We start from the raw sequence: 22,814 nt of genomic DNA on the forward strand, positions 1-22,814 counted from the left end.
CAACGATTCTGGAAATCAATGGGGCAGTTCCTCAGAAAGCTGGGAGCAGTTGTACCTGAAGACACACCTATACCACTTCTGGACATTTACCCAAAACTTTCTCCACCATACCACAAAGACATATGCTCCACAGTGTTCATATTAGCCTTATTTATAATAGCCAGAAGCTGGAACCAACCCCTATGTCCCTCAGCCAAAGAATAGAAATAGAAAATGTGCTTCGTTCACACAATGGAATACGATCAAAAGCTATTTAAAATGAGGCCATCAGAGTTTTTTAGGAAATGGATGGAACTATCGAGTATTTTCTCAGTAAGGTGACCCAGACCCAAAAGGACATATATGGCATGTACTCACTGATAAGTGGATATTAGTCAAAAAGTACAGAATACCGACTGTACAACTCACAGACCAAATAAAGTTTACAAAGACCTAGGATGTGAAAGACTCCTGGGATTCAGTGGGGATGATCTTAGCCAAAATGTGCAACAATTGGAAAATGTAACCTGAAGAGACTACCTCCAGTAGATAGACAAGTCCCCCAATGGAGGGGTGGGCAAATTTGTTCCTGTCTAAAAGAAATGCAGGAACAAAAAATGGAGCAAACTGAAGGAAAGGCCAACTTGGGATTTATCACATGGGTGGGCACCACACCCTGACACTATTACTGGTGCTACATTGTGCTTGTGGACAGGACACAGCTGTCCTCTGAGAGGCTCTATCAGCAGGTGACTACTACAGATGCAGATACTTACAGCCAACCATTGGACTGCTTGGGGATTCCTATGGAAGAGTTAGGAGGATGGAAGGAGCTGAAGGGGATGGCAACCTCTTAGGAAGAACAACACTATCAACTAATCCAGACCCCTGAGAACGCTGAGAGCTAAGCTGCAACCAAAAAGCATACATGAGCTGGTCCCTGGTCCCTGGTGGCAGAGGACTGCCTAATCTGGTCTCAGTAGGTAAGGATGTGTCCAATCCTGTATAGGCTCAATGCTCCAGGGAAGGGAGAACCTGGTGGGGAGGAAGAAAGTGGATTGAGAGGGGTGGTGGATATGGGACATCCCTCTCAGAGGCGAAGGGATGCGATGAAGAACTCTGGGAGGAGGGACCGGGAAGGGGCAACACTTGGAATGTAAATAAATGTAATAGTTTAATTTAAAACAACAAAAAAGAATAAATAAAAAAGTAATTTGGGAATAATGATCAACAACAACTACTACAGAAGAGCCTAAGGAGATTGGACAGATAGAGCTCAGTCAAACTGTGTGAGTTGTGAGGAGTCATATCCTTTCTTCCCGTTGAAGTAGAAATGGCTGTTTTCACTGGTACACTTAGTGTTCCCTAGCTATGGGTTGGTAGAGTTTTACATCTAGATCTGAAAGCAGGAGTAAGAGAATAAGACAATGGGCCTGGCTTAAACATAGGTAACTTCAAAGCCCATTTCCAGTGACACACTTCCTCCAACGAGGCCATACTTACTTAAACAATGCCATATCTCATAATAGTGCTGCCCCCTGATGACCAAACATTCAAATCTATGAATCTATGAGCCTATTGGGCCTATTTTTATTCAAACTTACCAAACAGATCAAAAAAAAAAAAGGAAAAAGAAAAAAAAGAAAGAAAGAAAGAAAGAAAAGAAACAGAGAATGTTGTTCCATCTTGTCCTTGAAACATTCTGTATAATTTTATTCTTAGAATTAAAATACATTGTGTATATCGATGAGGTTTCATTTTATCAGTTCATGAGTATAAAATAATTATATATTGTATCTTCTATGACTTTCTTGTTGTGAAGCTTTACGATTTAGAAGAATATAATATCCTCTTCCACTTTAAGGCTGTAGATTTCAGGAGTCAGTTTTTTAATGTCAGAAGTTCCAAGAATATTTCAACCGGGAATATGTTTCTGAAAAAAAATATATGGCATTCATCCTTATGCAAAGTACATTGAGTATCAGTGGTAGAGTCCCATGAAAGACAACAAAACAGCTACACTCTATTTTTGGAGGAATATAAAGATATAGGAAATTTCTGTACTGTTTCCTTTTCTAAAGAAGTATAGAAATGCATTGATATAATTAAAGATCTTCATTGACAGTATGGAAACATATGGGTAAATTGAGGCAGGTATCGACTGATAAGGAGTGTTCTGCTCTTCATCTTAAAAGTAATCACTCCAACGTGTGTTAATTACTTTTTCCCATTGCCGTGATGAAATTCCTTGCAGAAGCAATTCGAGTGACTATTTATTTTGGCTTGAGGTATGAAGGTACAGTCCTGACCAGAGTGGGAAGCATGGTAGTAGATCCAAGAGAAAGCTGATCGTATTGCAGCTGCAGTCAAGAATCAGAGAGTTGAAGGAATTGCTGAAGCCAGCATCTCTTTTGTATTCAGTCCAAGACACAAGCCCAGGGCTGAGTGTGAAATCCTCAGTTAAATCTTTCTTAAAACTCTCTCTAGACATATCTATAAAAGTGTTTCCATGGTAATTATAAATCTAGCCAAGTTGTCAGTGAGGATTAACCCTCGCACCGTAATTAGGATGTTAGTGTTACAGCACTTTATTCTCTCTGAGAGTTCACTCTCAGGTTGCTTCATATCTGCCTTTGTTTCTTTCTAAAGTGACTCATTGTAGCAATGCAGAAGAGTGATTTACAGTCATAAAAACAGGAAGGAGGAAAAGTTAGGATAACAAGGGCATGAGTAAGGGAAACATGAATATGTGTATTCTTAGAGAGAACAATAAGACCCTAGGAGTTCTGAAAGAGGTTGTGCTAGAGCTTAGAAGAGCGGTAGGTGGAACTTCTGTAGCTTCTGTCATCTCAGGAAACAGAGTCAGCTCAGGCCAAGGTTGGCAGTGACACATGCAGACCAAGAGGACAAGAAAGCAAGCAGCCCAGGCTGGCCTTGAACTCTTGATCCTCCTGCTCTTGCCTCCTTCAGCAAATCCTACCAGTGTGTGCTACCCCATAGGAAGAACAATATCAACCAACTAGACACCCAGAGTTCCCAGGGAATAAACCACAAACTAAAGGGTACACATGAAGGGACTCATGGCTCCAGCTGCATATGTAGCAGAGGATGGCATTCTCTGGCATCAATAGGAGGAGAGGCCCTTGGTCCTGTGAAGCCTCTATGCCCCAGTGTAGGGGAATGTCAGGATGTTGAGGAGTGAGTGGGTGGGTAGGAGTGGGAACATATTCATAGATGCAAGGGGGAAGGGATGGGAGAGGGGGCAAAGGGGACAACATTTGAAATGTAAGTACATAAAATACCTAATACAAATAATAAAGAAAGCAAGCAACCAGCTCTGTGATTCAGGGATGCTGTCCTCCACCAATGTATTCTTACATCTTCTAGTCACCATTATCCTAGCTGTTTTTATCTACAGTGGGCTGGTAGGATGTATTGGAGTGAAGAAGAGAGATAAAGGAAATCAACCAAATCCTGTGGTGAAGCCCGGAGAGAAGATCCAATGTAGTTTGAGGATTTGACCATTAAATTGTAAGAGCTAAACAAACTCTGATTTGAAAGGGAGATCAAAATAAACTTGGATTTTTCTATACTATGAGCATGTTCTTTTAAAAAGCAAAACAACAAGTAGAATGTGGGCATGGAAATTAGTGTAAAACCAATATCTTTTGGGTTTTTTTTCTTTTTATTGAAAGTAGAATTTATTTTCCTTTCACATATCACCTGTTCCTCTCCACAAACTCTCAGATCTGGACTCACTGCATTTCTGTTTCTCATTAGAAAGTGAATAGCCTTGGAAAGGAAAATAATTAAAATAAAATAAGCTAAGACAAAAACTAACACATCAGAATAGGAGAAAACAAAACAAAACAAAAAAAGCAGAAGAAACGAGCTTAAGAAACAACACAGGAAACAGATATAAAAGCAGAAACCCACCTCTTCACACATTCAGGAATTCCATAAAATCACTAAACTAGAAGCGTAATATGTATACAAAGGACTTGTAGGGTAAAATGAAACAAAATTATTAAATATATAAATGAAATAAAATAAAAATGAAATTTGGGATTTTTTTTATCTCTGGCATGATTATTATGAAACCAAGAACCTCCAAAGATGCTTTTGAATTTGTTTTCTTGTTGGCCACCTACTGCTGAGCGTACAGCCTACACACTGAAACTTATAGAAGAGAAGGTGGGGAAGAGCCTAAAGCACATGGGCACAGGGGAAACTTTCCTGAAGAGAACACCGATGGCTTATGCTCCAAGATCAAGAATCGACAAATGGGATCTCATAAAACTGCAAAGCTTCTGTAAGGCAAAGGATACTGTGGTTAGGACAAAACGGCAACCAAGAGATTGGGAAAAGATCTTCACCAATCCTACAACAGATAGAGGCCTTATATCCAAAATATACAAAGAACTCAAAAAGTTAGACCGCAGGGAGCCAAATAACCCTATTAAAAATGGGGCACAGAGCTAAATCAAGAATTCTCAGGTGAGAAATATCGAATGGCTGAGAAACAACTAAAGAAATGTTCAACATCATCAGTCATCAGGGAAATGCAAATCAAAACAACCCTGAGATTTCACCTCACACCAGTGAGAATGGCTAAGATCAAAAACTCAGGTGACAGCAGATGCTGGTAAGGATGTGGAGAAAGAGGAACACTCCTCTATTGTTGGTGGGATTGCAGACTGGTACAACCACTCTGGAAATCAGTCTGGAGGTTCCTCAGAAAATTGTACATACTACTTATTTATAGTATACTATCTATAAATAGTACTATCAGAGGATCCAGCTATACCTCTTGTGGGCATACACCCAAAAGATGCTCCAACACGTAACAAGGCTACATGCTCCCCTATGTTCATAGCAGTCTTATTTATAATAACCAGAACCTGGAAACAAACAAGATGTCTTTCAACAGGGGAATGTATACAGAAAATGTGGTACATTTACACAATGTAGAAAATTAAAAACAATGACTTCATGAAATTTGTCACAAAAAACCCCAAAAAACCCACCACGCATGGTGCACTCACTGATAAGTAGATATTAACCCAAAGCTCAGAATATCCAAGATACATTCACAGTCCACATGAAGCTCAAGAAGAAGGAAGACCAAAATATGGATGCTTCAGTCCCTCTTAGACGGGGGAAAATTACTCACAAGCGGAAATACACAGACAAAGTGTGGAACGGAGACTGAAGGAAAAGTCATTCAGAAACCTCCATACCTGAGGATCCATCCCATATACAGTCACCAAACCCAGACACTATTGTGGATGTCAAGAAGTACATGCTGACAGGAGCCTGACATGGCTGTCTCCTGAGAGGCTCTTACAGAGACTGACGAATACGGAGGGAAATGCTCGCAATCAACCATTGGACTGAGAACGGGGTCCCCTATGGAGGAGTTAGAAAAAGAACTGAAGGAACTGAAGGGGTTTGCAATCCCATAGAAAGAACAACAATATCAACCAACCAGACCCCCAGATCACCCAGGGAACTTTTTCTTTCACTTTGGAGCTGATTTCTTTTTCACAGATAGTATGAGTCTGTTTGCATTCTTCCACATACAGGTATATAATCTAATCAACACTATTTGTTGAAAATGCTGCTTTTGTTCCATTGTGTATTTGCAGTTTCTTTACTGAAAGTCAGATGTCCACATGTTTGCTTATTTATACCTTGACATAAATTCAATTGCGTTGATCACTGTGTCTGTATTTTACCAATACCGTACTCTTTATTACTATTGGTCTGTAGTAAAATTCAATATTGGGGATGACAATGACTCCAACAGTTTCTTTATTACTCAAGATCGTTCTGGCTATCGTGAGGTTTGGTGTCATTGTTGTTGCTGTTGTTGTTATGTGTTTTGTGTGTGTATGTGTTTCCATGTGAAGCTAAATATTACACCTGTTAGAACCCTAAAGAATTGTACTGAAATTTTAATGAGAATTGCATTGAACCTGTTGCTTCCTTTTTGTTAAGATGGCCATTTTTACTATGTTAATCCTACTGATTCATGAGCATGAGAGATTTTTTTTTCACCTTCTGATATTTCCTTTAATTTTTTTCTTCAGAGGCTTGAAGTTTTTAATCATACTAGTGTGTCACTTGCTTGGTTAGTCACTTCAGTATATTTTATATTTTTAAGGCTATTATGAAAGATGTAGTTTTCCTGATTCTTTTTTTATTCAATGTGGCATATGTATATAGAAAAGTTATTGATTTTTGTGAGTAAATTTTTGTACCCAGGTACTTTGTTGACAATGTTTAACAGCTATAGGAATCTCCCAGTGAAAATTTTAGGGTAACATGTATACTATCAAATCATTTCATATGAAGATATTTTGATTTCTTCCTTCCCAATTGGTATGCACTTAATTGTCATGTTTCCTTGGTGTCTGTGGTTATATGTCCATTTTCCTCTCCATTAATTTGAATTTTCCCTCTGCATTTTAATTAATTTATGTAAGAATTTGTCTATCTTTTTTTGTTTTTTTAAGGAGTCAACTGTTTTAATGATAGACTGTATTATATTGTTTGCTTGTTTGGCTGGTTGGGTTGGTTTCTATTTTAAGTATTTCAGCCCTGTGTTACATTATTTCTTGCCATCTACTTCTTTGGGGTATAATATCTAATTTTATTCTAGAGATTTTAACTGTGCTATTAAGTTAGCAACATATAAACTCTCCATTAAAAATATGTAAGCACTTAGTGCTATGAACTTGCCTTTTAAAATAGCCTCTAATGTGTCCTATGAGCCTGTGTTGCGTTTTCAATTTTTTTTTCAATTTTAGAAAGGTTTTATTTCTTTCCTAGTTTCAGTCTTGCCATTTTTTTTCACTTAGCAGTGAGTGTTTCGGTTTCCATAAGTTTGTAATCTTTCTGTTGATAATATTTCCATTGGCAGGCAGTAGTGAGATAGGATTGTGTGTGTTCATTCAATATTTCTTGTATCCATGTCTTGATCTGCAACTTGCTTTGTGTTTGAGTTGTCCATTTTGGATGAAGCTCCTTGTGGTGCCAAGAAGAAGGTATATTCTCTTGTGTTTTGGTGAAATGCTCTATATCTCTTAGGTCCATTTGGTTTATAACTTCATTTTAGCTCCCACATTTCTCTGCTTAGTTTTTGTCTGAATGACCTGTGTGCTTACCAAAGTCTGTTATTTAGACTCCCATTATCAGTGTGTGAGGGTCAATGCATTCCAAATTTGAATGCTAATCAAGTTGTAAAATGCATATCTGTGATTTTTGTGTCCTGCAACATAACACCATCTTCCTGGGTTGTCACATATCTACAACAGGAGAACGCTGGTTGGAATTATAGTAGCTGACAGCAGCTAATGCAGGGTTGGATTATAATAGCTTATATATCCTACAGAACACTTTACTTCATATTTTCTCCAGGTCTCCTGCTTGCTTTGACTTCATTATAGCTACATCAAATGTCTATATTGTTTGTGAAGTCACTTGCACTGGGTGGGGAGGGGCACCACTCTGGAAGATTTCTGATGCCTTAAACTACAGTGGTTCATAAAGGGAGCATCTTGAGCCTAGTTGGCACAACTTTTATCTCTCTGTCTCTGTCTCTTTCAGTGTCTCTGTCTCTCTCTGTGTGTCTGTGTGTGTGTTTGTGTGTATATAAAACAATTTTAAAAATTAAAAAATAATATGATTCTAAATAACCTGGACTTCATTTTTTCTTTGTCCTTTCTTTGCCTTCTCTATTGACCAGCTTCCCTCACGTCCAGTGGAGGATCTGTCTCATTTTTCTGTGTTCCACTTCACATCAGTTATCCTTCCCACCAGAAGCCCATTCTCCCACATTATCTATTTATGCTTCCCTGGTCTCTGTGTTCGTTCTACACCATGTACTCACATTGGAAGTGTTGGGATAAGGGACTGCAAATGAGAGAGAGACTGTGGCAGGGTAATTCTGGATCTGGTTTACCTTATCCAATATAATCTTTTCTAGGTTGATTCATTTACTTAGAAAAATTATTACCTTTACAAGTGAATAATATTCCATTTGTATATATGTACCACATTTTCTTTAAAGCTTCATTTCCTGAAATATATCAACATTGTTTCTAATTCCTGGCTATTGTGAATAAGGCAACACAAAAACAAAAGACAGAAAAAAATCAAAACAGAAATTAATTATATAGAAATAACACAAAATAAATCAATAAATCTAAGAGCTGGATTTCTGAGAAGATAAACAAGATTAACAGAACCTTGGCAGACCTAACCGAAGGGGAAAAATGAGAGTGATCCAAATTAACAGAATCAGAGATGAATAGAGAAGCCTAACAACAGACAACAACAAAATTCAGGATATTATAAAGTATAAGGGGATATTTTAAAACCTGTACTCCACTATGTTAGCATAATGGAGACTATGGGGGGTGGGGTAGATAGGAGAGGATTAATTAATTGACTCATCGAAACTACTAAAGTTAAGAAAAGGCCAGAAACCTAACTAACCAATACAAAGGAGAAGATTTAAACAGTAATGAAAAACGTTCTGAATAAACTTTGGGTCCAGCTGGATTCGCTGCAGAATTTTATGAGACTTGAAAAAAAATTGCAAATATTCCCTCTTAACCTTAAATAAATAAATAAAATAAACAACAACAAGAGAACTAGAAAGATTACTGCCTGTTCCCTATACCCAAATCCTGTGGGGAAGAGAGCTGAACACCCAGGAGTGCAGACATCCTGAGACCTCAGGACAGACTGCCACCTCTGCACACCTCTGCCTACATCCCCAGTCCAAGGGGAAACTGCACAGTGCCTCTGGACACAGGAATACAGGAATAGTCAGCCACCAGTACCCGCAATTCTGGTCTGCACCCAGGATGGAACTGAACCAGCCAAACAGCTCCCTGCACCCAAGTCCTGCGGGGGAGAAAACTGGACCCTCAGAAGTGGGGACACTTCTGAGAAGTGAGAGGAGACTACCCTCTGCCCACAGAGGTAGATCCTACAGATCCAAGAGGGAATCGCCTCGTGCCAACTGTGCCCCCTGGGTGCAAGGACCTAGGAACAATCAGGGGCAGGACCCTTGGATTCCTACCCACACGAGGAGATGAAAGACAGTCTCCAGAAGCACCTACACGCCTGAAATCAGAGCACCTGTTCTCAGGAAAGGCTGAAAGAAAGCAGGAAAACAGTTCTACAGGAGTGCTGACACAGAGGCCTACAGCAGGGTCAAGTCACTCTCAGAAACAGCAAGGCAAGCAAACACCAGAGACAACCCAATGGCTAGAAGCAAGCACAGGAACCTAAGCAACAGATATCAAGACTATTTGGCATCATCAGAGCCCAGTTCTCCCAACTGAAGAAAACACACTGGAAGAAAAAGATATAGATTTAAAATCACATTTTTCGATAATGATGGAGAACTTTAAGAAGGACATAAATAACTCCCTTAAAAAATGCAGGAAAACACAAGTAAACAAGTAGAAACCCTTAGAGAGGAAACACAAAAATCCCTGAAAGAATTACAGGAAAACACAACCAAACAGGTGAAGGAATTGAAGAAAACCATTCATGCTTTAAAAATGGAAATAGAAACAATAAAGAAAGCACAAAGGGAGAGAACCCTGGATATAGAAAACCTAAGGAAGAGACAAGGAGTCTTAGATACAAGCATCATGAACAGAATACAAGAGATAGAAGAGAGAATCTCAGGGGCAGAAGATACCATAGAAAACATTGACATAACCATCAAAGATAATATAAAACACAAAACCTCCTAGCCCAAAACATCCAGGAAATCCAGGACATAATGAAAAGATCAAACCTAAGGATAATAGAAGAAAGTGAAGACTCCCAACTTAAAGGGCCAGTAAATATATTCAACAAAAATTATAGAAGAAAACTTCCGTAACCTAAAGAAAGAGATGCCCATAAACATACAAGAAGCCTACAGAACTCCAAATAGATTGGACCAGAAGAGAAATTCCTCCTGTCACATAATAGTTAAAACACCAAATGCACAAAACAAAGAAAGAATATTAAAAGCAGTAAGGATAAAAGGTCAAGTGGCATACAAATGCAGACCTATAAGAATTACACCAGACTTCTCACTAGAGACTATGAAAGCCAGAAGATCCTGGACAGATGTCATACAGACCCTAAGAGAACACAAATGCCAGCCCAAATTACTCTATCCAGCAATACTCTCAATTAACATAGACGGAGAAACCAAGATATTCTGTGACAAAACCAAATTTACACAATATCTTTCTACAAATCCAGTCCAACAAAGGATAATAGATGGAAAACTCCAAAAAAAAAAAGGAGAGAAACTACACCGTACAGAAAGCAAGAATATAATTTCCTTGCATCGAAACCAAAAGAGAGACACACAAACATAATTCTACCTCTAACAACAAAAAATAACAGGAAGCAACAATCACTATTCATAATATCTTTCAGCATCAATGGACTCAATTCCCGAATAAAAAGACATAGACTAACAGACTAAATACATAAATAGGATACAGAATTTTGCTGCATGCAGGAAACACACCTCAAAGACAAAGACAGCCACTACCTCAGAGTAAATGGTTGAAAAACCACTTTCCAAGCAAATGGCCCAAAGAAACAAGCTGGAGTTGCCATTCTAGTATCAAATAAAATTGACTTTGAACCAAAAGTCATTTAAAAAGATAAGGAAGGACCCTTCATATTTATCAAAGGAAAAATCCACCAAGATGAACTCTCAATCCTAAATATCTATGCTCCAAATACAAGTGCACCTACATTCAAAAAAAAAAAACTGTGTTAAAGCTCAAAGTACACATTGCACCTCACAAGATAATAGTAGGAGATTTCAACACCCCACTCTCATCAATGGACAGATCATGGAAACAGAAATTAAACAGAGATTAGAGAAACTAACAGAAGTTATGAACCAAATGGATTTAACAGATATTTATAGAACATCCCATTCTAAAACAAAAGGATATACTTTCTTCTCAGCACTTCATGGTACCTTCTCCAAAAGTGAGCATATAATCATTCACAAACAGTCCTCAACAGATACAGGAAAATAGAAATAACCCCATGTATCCTATTAAATCACCATGGATTAAGACTGGTCTTCAATAACAAATAACAAATAACAGAAAGGCCAAATATACATGGAAGTTGAACAATGCTTTACTCAATGACAACTTGGTCAAGGAAGAAATAAAAAAAAAAAGAAATTAAAGACTGCTTACCCAAACTATGGGACACAATGTAAGTGCTACTAAGAGGAAAACACATAGCTCTGAGTGCCTTCAAAAGGAAACAAGAGAGAGCATATGTCAGCAGCTTGACAGCACACCTAAAACCTCTAGAACAAAAAGAAATAAATAAACCCAAGAGAAGTAGAAGGCAGAAAATCGTGAAATTGAAGACTGAAATCAACAAGTAGAAATGAAAAGGGCTATAAAAAGAATCAACAAAATCAGTATCTGGTTCTTTGAGAAAATCAACAAGATAGATAAACCCTTACACAGAATAACCAGAGGTCACAGAGAGTGTATCCAAATTAAAAAAATAAGAAATGAAAAGGAAGACATAACACCAGAATCTGAAGAAATTAAAGAAATCATCAGATCCTACTACAAAAGCCTATATTCAACAAAACTGGAAAATATGGAGGAAATGGACAATTTTCTAGACAGATACCAGGTACCAAAGTTAAATTAGGAACAAATAAACCATCTAAACAACCCCATAACTCCTAAAGATATAGAAGCAGTTATTAAAAGTCTCCCAACCAAAAAGAGCACAGGACCTGATGAGTTTAGTGCAGAATTCTATCAGACCTTCATAGAAGAGCTCAAACCAATACTGTCCAAAATATTCCACAAAGTAGAAACAGATGGAGCAACAACAACAATGCCAACGGACCAGAGCTTCCAGGGACTAAACCACTACTGACAGACTATACATGGACTGACCCAAGGCTCCAACTGCATATGTAGCAGAGAATAGCTTTGTTGGGGCACCAGTTGAAGGGGAAGCCCTTGGTCATACCAAGGTTGAATCCCCAGTGCAGGGGTATATAGGGGGCGGGGGCAGTAAGTGGGATGGATGGGAGAATACCCATCTCAAGGGGGAGGGCATGGAGCTTATAGACAGGAAACAGCAAAAAGGAATAACATCTGAAATGTAAGTAAAAACATATCTAATCAGAAAAAAATCAAAGAAAAGAAAGGTTACTACCACATTTGTCCTAGGGAGAAAGTATAATTATAATAATAAATCTAGTAAAAATATAACGAAAATTTAATGGAAAAAAATTCAAAGCTTCAGACATATTAGCAAACAAGCAAACTGAATATAAGCAGTTATAAGAGGATTATCAGCTTGATCTCGTTGTCTTTATCCTAAAATAATACAGGACTGATTAAACATGGATTAGTCAATAAATATAATAAGTCATAAAAATGAATTAAAGACAAAATATCATGATCATCTCAATATGCAAAAGACTGTAGAAAATATAACTTGGCTTCATCATAAAAATCCTAGAGAAAGTAGAACCTGGGGGGGTCATATTTCTATACAATAAGAGCTATATATCAAAACCCAACAGCCAACATTAGCCTAAATGGAATAATTAAGAAAACTAGAGTCTATACCATTTAAATCAGAAATGAGGACAGGATGCCCACTTTCCTCACTTCTTTTGGTTTTTTAAGCACTGGCAGAGGTACAAAACAAGAGAAGGGGCCCTCATAATCTTTTCTTCTATGTTATCATGATCTACAGTGATCTATTGTGAAATAACACTCCAGACATTAAATACAAGTCCTCTAGAAGAAAAACAGAGTAGTAATTTCCTAGAGGACAAGATCATAGCAGATAAATAATCCAGGTGTCAGAAACACAGAAACATACAACCTGAATTTCACAACTATAGAGCAAAAACTTACATAAGATTTTAAAAAGATGGAATAACAAATCTAGAAGGTAGCCCCACAAATGACAAATTATCCAAGGAGAAAAAAAATAGAGGAAAACTGAACAAGAGAACTGAACTACAAGGTAATCTAGAGATGCAACTTTCATATACCAAAGCATTGTAAAGGTTTGACTATACAGCTTGTATATGCAAGTAAGCAGACTAAAGGTGACCAACTGTTTCAGTAAGCACGAACTGTGGGCCAGTACAGCTTTCTTTTCTGCCTTGTGTGACATGTGCACTCGGTGGCTATGGATGTGACTAGGAAAATGAATTCACACCCAAGCTAGAACAGATAATAAGGACAATGAGTACAGAGCAAAAGCTACACACTAGCTGTGATGGCGCTTCCTGGTTGTCAACTTGACTACTTCTGGAATGAACTACAATCCAGAAATGGAGGGCATACCTGTGATTCAGATCATGAGGCATAGCGGCCATGAAATCTTAAGCCCAAACACGGCGGTACAAGCCTTAAATCTCAGGAGACTGAGACAAGCAGATCTCTGTGTTAAAGGTCAACCATGGACAAAGCAAGTTTCAGATCCAGGTATGCTGACACACACTTTTATTCTGGCCCACACTTTCTGCTGGAGTCCTACATAAGGACATTGAAAGAAGGAAAACTCACTCTTCTTTGCTATTTTTTTTTTACTGTCACAAATAAATAAAAGTAAAATGTTTCAAATACTAATTTTCATTCCACTCATGGAAGATAATGCTTTGCAAATGCTTATTGAAATACCTAAGCAGATGTAGACACAACTTATTAAATTTTGTGTTTTCTTCAGTTTGTTTCAAATTGCCTGCTTTTCATAGCAGGATAGATTTATTGTCAATATTTTGTAAATAAAACACAAAATAAAATTTAATAACTACAAGAAGTCTGTTTATAGATATTTTGATCACTTTAAATTATAAATAATACAACAGTGTTTATATTATTAGTTTTGATTATTCTTTGGTGTGAGCTTATACAGAAAGAGAATAAAAAGTATGACAAATGACATCATATTGCCCTTGATTTTAATGTCTTTAGAATATTTCCCTAAAGTGGACACACGATCAGCTGTCAGATTTGGTTTTATGAAGTTTTCTTTTAAAAGTCTTTATATTCATAATGTAGGTTTACAGTTACTAATTTACTACTATTTTAATGAAATAAAACATTTAATCACAGAAATTTTTTTATTTTAAGAGCATCTGGGTTTAAACTGTCAATGTTAATAAAACTTACCATGATTTTATCAATTTAAATAATCATTTTATATTCCCTCCAGTAGAAAGACAGGCATCAAGTGGAGGGATGGAGTTGCCATCCCACAGTCAAAGACTCTACCTCAAAATTGTTCTTGTAATTGCAGAGACAAAAATGGAGAAGAGACTGAGAGAAAGGAGATCCAGCGATAGGCCCAAATTAGGATCCATCTCAAGTACAGGGTCCAAGGCCTGATACTATTACTTTTTTTCTTTTTATTTATATATTTCTTTATTTACATTTCAAATGTTATTCCTTTCACCGGTTTCCTGTCCATAAGACCCCTATCCCCTCCCCCACCCCATAAGGGTTCCTCCCAATTAATCCCCCTCCATTCCTCTGAATTGGGGTCCAACCTTGGCAGAACCAAATGCTTCCCCTTACACTGGTGCCCCACAAGGCCATCCTCTGTACATATGCAGTTGGAGTCATGGGTCAGTCCAAGTATAGTCTTTGGGTAGTGGTTTAGTCCCTGGAAACTCTGATTGGTTGGCATTGCTGTTCTTACTGGGTTGCACGGCCCTTTAGCTCTTTCAATCCTTTCTCTAATTCCTCTGGCAGGATTCACATTCTCACTTCAGTGGTTTGCTACTAGCAATCGCCTCTGTATTTGTCATGTTCTGACTGTGTCTCTCAGGAGAGATCTATATCTGGTTCCTTTCAGCATTCACTTCTTAGATTCATCTGGTTTTGTGGAGATATATATGGGCCTACAAGTGGGGCAGGCTCTGAATAGCTGTTCCTTCAGGCTCTGCTCTAACCTTTGCTTCCATAAACCCTCCTATGGGTATTTTTGTTCCCCTTTTTAAGAAGTGAAGCATCCACATTTTGGTCATCCTTCTTGAGTTTCATGTGGTCAGTGGATTGCATCATGGGTAATTAGAGCTTTTGCGCTAATATCCACTTATCAGTGAGTACATACCATGTGTGTTTTTCTGTGATTGGGTTACCTCACTCAGAATGATATTTTCTAGTTCCATCCATTTGCCTATGAATTTCATAAATCATTGTTTTTAATAGCTGAGTAGTATTAATCCATTGTGTACATATACCACATTTTCTGTATCCATTCCTCTGTTGAAGGGCATCTGGGTCCTTTCCAGCTTCTGGCTATTATAAATAAGGCTGCTATGAACATAGTGGAGCATGTGTCTTAGTTGTATGTTGGAGCATCTTTTTGGGTATATGCCCAAGAGGTATAGCTGTCCTCAGGTAGTGCAATGTCCAATGTTCTGAGGAACCTCCAGACTGATTTCCAGAGTGGCTGTACCAATGTTCAATCCCACCAAAAATGAAGGAGTTTTCCTTTTTATCCATATCCTCACCAGTATCTGCTGTCACCTGAGTTTTATATCTTAGACATTCTGACTGGTGTAAGGTGGAATCTCAGGGTTGTTTTGATTTGCATTTCCCTGATAACTAAGGATGTTGAACATTTCTTAAGGTGCTTCTCAGCTACTTGTTAATCCTCAGCTGAGAATATTTGTTTACCTCTGTGCCCCATTTCGTAATAGGGTTATTTGGCTCTCTGGAGTCTAACTTCTTGTGTTCTTGTATATTTTGTATATTAGCCTTCTATCAGATGTAGGATCGGTAAAGAACTTTTTCCAATCTATTGGTTACCATTTTTTCCTAATGACAGTGTCCTTTGCCTTACAGAAGCTTTGCAGTTTTATGAGGTCTCATTTATCAATTATTGATCTTAGAGCATAAGCCATTGGTGTTTTCTTCAGGAAAATTCCCCAGTGCCCATGTGTTTGAGATGCTTCTCCACTTTTTCTTCTATTAGCTTGAGTGTATCTGGTTTGATGTGGAGGTCCTTGATCCACTTGAACTTGAGCTTTGTACAAGGCGTTAAGAATGGATTGATTTGCCTTCTTCTACATGCTGACTGCCAGTTGAACCACCACCATTTGTTGAAAATGTTGTTTTTTCCATTGGATGGTTTCAGCTCCTTTGTCAAAAGTCAAATGATCATAGCTAAATGGGTTCATTTCTGGATCTTCAATTTATTCCACTGATCTATTTTCCTGTCTCTATTGCAATACCATGGGTTTTTATCATTAAGTCAGGGGGTGATTCCCCAAAGAAGTTCTTTTTATTGTTGAATATAGTTTTTATCCTAGGTATTTTGTTATTCCAAATGAATTTGCAAGTTTCTCTTTCTATCTCTGAAGAACTCAGTTGGAATTTTGATGGAGATTCACATTGCTTTTGACAAAATGACCATTTTTATTATATTAATCCTGCCAGTCCGTGAGCATCTTCTGAGATCTTCTTCAATTTCTTTCTTCAGAGACTTGGAATTCTTTTCATACAGATTTTACACTTGCCTTGTTAGAGGAACACCTAGGTATTTTATATTATTTGGAACTATTGTGAAGGGTGTCATTTCCCTAATTTCTTTCTCAGCCAAGGAAGCTACTGATTTGTTTGAGTTAATTTTGTACCCAGCCACTTTGCTGAAGTTGTTTATCAGGCTTAGTAGTTCTCTAGTGGAACTTTTGAAGTCACTTAAGTATACAATCATATCACCTGCAAATAGTGATATTTTCACTTCTTTTTTTCCAATTTGTATCCCTTTGAACTCCTTTTGTTGTCTGATTGCTCTGGCTAGGACTTTGAGTACTATTTTGAATAAATAGGGAGAGAGTGGGCAGCCTTGTCTAGTCCCTGATTTTAGTGGGATTGCTTCAAGTTTCTCTCCATTTGGTTTAATGTTAGCTACTGGTTTGCTGTATACCTATGTTTAGGTACGGGCCTTGAATTTCTGATCTCTGCAGGACTTTTATCATGAAGGAGTGTTGAATTTTATTAAATGCTTTGTCAGCATCTAAAAAAATGACCATTTTTTTTCTTTTAGTTTGTTTATATAGTGGATTATGTTGTTGGATTTCCATATATTGAACCATCACTGCATCCCTGGGATGAAGCCTACTTGATCATGATGGTTGGTTGTTTTGATGTGTTCTTGCATTTTGTTTGCAAGAATTTTACTGAGTATTTTTTGTGTCAATATTCATAATGGATTTTTTTCTGAAGTTATCTTTCTTTGCTGGGTCTTTGTGTAGTTTAGGTATAAGCGCAAATGTGGCTTCATAGAAGGAATTTGGTACTGCTCTGTCTGTTTTTATTTTGTGGAATAGTTTGGATAATATTAGTATGAGCTCTTCTATGAAGGTCTGAAAGAATTCTTCACTCAACCAATCTGGTCCTGGGCTCTTTTTGGTTAGGAGACTTTTAATAACTTCTATTTCTTTAGGAGTTATGGGATTGTTTAGATGGTTTATCTGTTCCTGATTTAACAGTGGTACCTGGTATCTGTCTAGAAAATTGTCCATTTCCTCCAGATTTTCAAGTTTTCTTTGAATATAGGTTTTTGTAGTAGGATCTGATGATTTTTTTGAATTCCCTTAGATTCTGTTGTTATGTCTCCCTTTTCTTTTCTGATTTTATTAATTTGGACATACTCTCTGTGTCCTCTGGTTATTGGGTAAGGGTTTATCTATTTTGTTCTCAAAGAACCAGCACCTTTTTGTTGATTCTTTATATAGTCCTTTTTGTTTCTACTTGGTTGATTTCAGCCCTGAGTTTGATTATTTCCTGCCTTCTACTTCTCTTGGGTGTATTTGTTTCTTTTTGTTCTAGAGATTTTAAGTGTGCTGTCAAGCTGCTGATATGCTCTCCCTGTTTCTTTTTGCAGGCACGCAGAGCTATGAGTTTTCCTTTTAATATTGCTTTCATTGTGTCCCATCAATTTGAATATGATCTATCTCCGTTTTCATTCAATTCTAAGAAGTTTTTAATTTCTTCTTTTAATAATTTTCTTTATTTCTTCTTGACAAAGCTGTCATTGAGTACAATATTGTTCAACTTCCATGTATATGTGGTCATTCTATTGTTGTTATATTGAAGACCAGCCTTAGTCTGTAATCTGATACGGGATGCATGGGGTTATTTCTATCTTCCCGTATCTGTGGAGGCCTGTTTTTTGACATATTACATAGTCTATTTCCGGAGAAAGGTACCATGAGGTTCTGAGAAGAAGGTATATCTTTTTGTTTTAGGATGGAGTGTTCTATAAATATCTATTAAATCCATTTGGTTCATAATTTCTTCATGTATCTATTTAATTTCTCTTTCCTCGATCTCTCCATTGATGAGAGTGGGGTGTTGAAATCTCCTCCTATTATTGCGTGAGGTGCAATGTGTGATTTGAGCTTCAACTCAGTTTTTTTTTAAATATAAGTGCCTTTGCATTTGGAGCATAGATGTTTAGTAGGACTGAGAATTCATCTTGGTGGATTCTTCCTTATCTTTTTGATTATTTTGGTTGAAAGTCAATTTTATTCAATATTAGAATGGCTACTCCAGCAGGTTTATATGGACCATTTGCTTGGAAAGTTGTTTTCGGCCTTTTACTCTGAGGTAGTGTCTGTCTGTGTTTTCCTGTGCAGCAAAAATGCTGGGTCCTCTTTACCTATCCAGTCTGTTAGTCTATGTCTTTTTTTTATTGGGGAATTGAGTCCATTGATGTTGACAGATACAGGTATAATGATTGTTGCTTCCTGTTATTTTCCTATTTAGAGGTGGAATTTTGTTTTGTCTCTCTTCCTTTTAATTTTTGTTGCAGGGAGGTTACTTTCTTTTTTCTAGGGAAAGTTTCCCTTCTTTGTTGGAATTTCTATCTACTATCCTTTGTAGGGCTGGCTTTTTGTAGAAAGATGTTGTAAATTTGATTTTGTAATCTTGTTTTCTCCCTCTATGTTAATTGAGAGTTTTGCTGTATATAATAGCCTGGGCTGGCATTGATGTTCTCTTTAGGATCTGTATGACATCTGTCCAGGATCTTCTGGCACCCATAGTCTCTAGTGAGAAGTCTGTGTGTAATTTTTATAGGTCTGCCTTTATGTGTCCCTTGACATAAATATTCTTTTCTTTTTGTTTTGTGCATTTGGTGTTTTCACTATTATATTACAGAGAATTCCTCTTCTTGGAGTTTACTTGAGGCTTCTTGTATGTTATAGGCATCTCTTCAGGTTAGGAAAGTTTTTCTTCTATGATTTTGTTGAAGATATGTACACTGGCCCTTTGTTGGGAGTCTTCACTTTTTCTTCTATATCTATTATCCCTAGGTTTGATCTTCTCATTATATCCTGAATTTCCTGGATGTTTTTTACTAGGAGCATTTGTGCTTTATACTATCTTTGATGGTTATGTCGATGTTTTTTATGGAGTCTTCTTGACCAGTTCATTTCAGTTCTCAATGCAGACGGAACCAAAGAAATTTTTCCTGTCACTGACTGCTCCCTATATGCCTGTGTCCAGAGGCACTATGCAGTTTCTCTTGGGTCATGGATGGGACAAGGTGGGCAGTGGCAGTCTGTTCTGTGGCCTCAGGATGGTCCCACACTTCTGGGTGTTTCAGCTCTCTCCCCTGATGGAAGCAGGGAACTGTGGGATGGGACTCTTATACTATTACTGATGCTGTATGCTGCTTACAGACAGGAGACTAGCATGTCTGTCTTCTGAGAGTCCCAACAAACAGCTGAAAGAGTCAGACACAGATACTTACACTCAACCATTGACTGAAGTCGGGGACCCCAGTAGTTGAATTAAGAAGCTGGGGAGGAGGGCAACCCTTAGGGAAGACCAGCAGGCGTCAACTAAACCAAAACCCTGAGATCTTTCAGACACTGAGCTGCCAATCAGGTAGCTGACATAAGCTGTCTGAGGCCCCCTACACACCTGTGAGGACTGTCTGTTATTCTGGCCTCAGTGGGATAAGACTCACCTAGCCTTTGAGAAACTTAATGGCCCAGAAAGTGGGAAGGTATGGTAGGAGAGGGGTACATCCTCATGGAAATAGAGCAGAGAAGAGGAATGGATGAGACAGTGTCAGAGGGCAGACCATGATGAGGGTATTGACTAGAGTATAAAAAAATAAAGGTAATAAAAAATTTTAGATTCACAAAATATTTCGAAGTTGTGAACATAATTTAACATTCTAGGCCTGTAATATTCCCAGTCGTAGCACATAAAAGTTACTATCATCATTTGTGTTCCTGGTATTTGCTAGATTTTAGCTATAAAGTTGCTGTGTTTCCCTTTCCCCACTCTATTCTATGGACAGGGTCATGACATTAAGATTCTGTAGTGTATTTACATTATTACTTAAAGATATAACACAGTATAATAATCATGATGTGTCATAAAACATGAAATCAGAACTTCTATTAAAACCTGTGTATATTAATATCTTTTTATATTTTCATCTGTTGTACACAAAAGCTTCAAGGTACTAGCTGTTGTGAAATCTAGTTAATTGGATGAGGGCACAAGGAAATCTTGAACGCTCTCAGAAAAAAAAAGTTAATTTGGCCTTTGAGTTGTAATTTACCCTTATATGGGAATTTCTACTTTTGCTTTTAAAGACTTTGAGTGATATGGAAGGTTCACTTGCATCATTGAGGAGGGCTTTTAATTAAATTCAGAAATCTTAGCTGAAGAGATGCCCCTGCCATTAAAGTCTAGAGTCAATTTTAAACACTTTTCAGAGGCTGGTGAAAAGGAACAGCACTCAAGTGGACTTGCTTCCCTTGCAGAGGGCTAAGGTTTGATTCTCTTTACCTATATCAGGAAACTAGATCATAGTTGCCCAGAACACTACTTTAAGGGATTCAATGACCTGTTCTCTATCCTCAGGTGCCCTAAAAAACAGGGGTACACACACACACACACACACACACACACACACACACACACACACAGACACAGAGAGAGAGAGGGGGGGACCTGAGGAATGGGCGAAAGAATAGGGGACAAGAAACGTGAAGAAAGAGAGCAAGTCGCTTGTCTGATCAAGCTCTCAAATTTTTATGTCAGTGCAGTTCCTTATAAAGACAAACAAGTAAAAGCCAATTCATCCTCTCACCACCCTCCCCATTGTTCTTTTTTTTGTTCCTGTGACTGTAAACTGCAAGTTTGGTGTAATTTATAAGAACTCATGAAGTCATGTTTTTTGATAGCTGAGTAGTACTCCATTGTGCAAATGTACTACATTTCTGTATCCATTCCCTCTGTTGAAGGAAGGCCATCTAGGATCTTTCCAGCTTCTCATTATTATAAATAAGGTTGCTATGAACATAATGGAGCATGTGCCTTTGTTGTATGTTGGAGCATCTTGGGTATATGCCCAGGAGAGATATAGCTGGGTCCTCAGGCAGTGCAATGTCCAATTTTCAGAGAACCCAGACTGATTTCCAGAGAGCAAACGCAGTTTACTTGCATTACCAACAACAATGGAGGAGTGTTCTCTTTCTCTGCATCCTCACCAGCTCATAGAAAATGGATGGAACTAGAAAATATCATCCTGAGGAGGTAATCAACTACAGAAACACACATGGTAGGCATTCATTGATAAATGGATAGTCGTCCAAATGCTCTAATTATACAAGATACACAGATGACATGAAAGTCAAGAAGGATGACCAAAACTCGGTAGCTTTACTCCTTTAAAAGGGGAACAAAAATATCCATAGGAGGGGATAGGGAGGCAAAGTTTAGAGCAGAGCCTGAAGGAACGGCCATTCAGAACCTGTCCCACATGTGACCCATACATATATTGCACCAAAACTAAATAAGATGGATGAAGCTAAGAAGTGCATGCTGACAGGAACTGGATATAGACCTCTCCTGAGAGACACAGACAGAATACTACAAATACATAGGCAAATGCCAGCAGCAAACCACTGAACTGAGAACAGGACCCTTGTTGCAGGAATTAGAGAAAGAACTGAAAGAGCTGAAGGGGCTTGAAACCCCATAAGAATATCAATGCCAACCAACCAGAGCTCCCAGGGACTAAACCACTACCCAAAGACTATATGTGGACTGAACCTGGGCTCCAAATGCATAGGTAGCAGGAATAGCCTTTGGGGCACCAGTCTGGAAGGGAAAGCCTTGTTCCTGCTAGACCCCCAGTGTAGGGGGATTGTTGGGGCAGAATAAAGGTGGATGGGGAGGGAACACCCATATAGAAGGAGAGGAATGATGGACAGGAATCAGGAAAAGGGAATAACATTTGAAATGTAAATAAGAAATACCCAATTTAATAAAAATGGAAGGAAAAATAAAAGAACAGATAACTGGCTAGGTCTCCAGAAAAAGGTTATCTAAGTGGCCTGAAAACATTCTGAGAACATTCCTGAAACAGAGGGTTTAAGAGTGTGTTTGGCTTCTGGGCACACACACACACACACACACACACACACACACACACACACACACACACACACACACACACACACACAAAATAAATACTGTCCCAATAACTTGGGATTTATGTTTAGATGTTATCATACTGTAGGGTTTGATTACTGTGAAGAAACATCCTGACAATGACCATCTACTCTTATAAAAGAACGCATTTCATTTGGGACTAGTTTAGAGTTTTCCCCCAGATGTTCAGTCCATTATCATCATGGTGAAACATGGTTTGCAGGCAAGCAGACATGGTGCCAGAGAAGGAGCTGAATTCTTATCTTGATCTGCCTCAAGAGAGGGAGATTGTGTAACATTGGGTATAGCTTG

The sequence above is a fragment of the Rattus rattus genome, chromosome 4 (assembly GCF_011064425.1).
Source record: "Rattus rattus isolate New Zealand chromosome 4, Rrattus_CSIRO_v1, whole genome shotgun sequence".
NCBI lineage: Eukaryota > Metazoa > Chordata > Mammalia > Rodentia > Muridae > Rattus > Rattus rattus.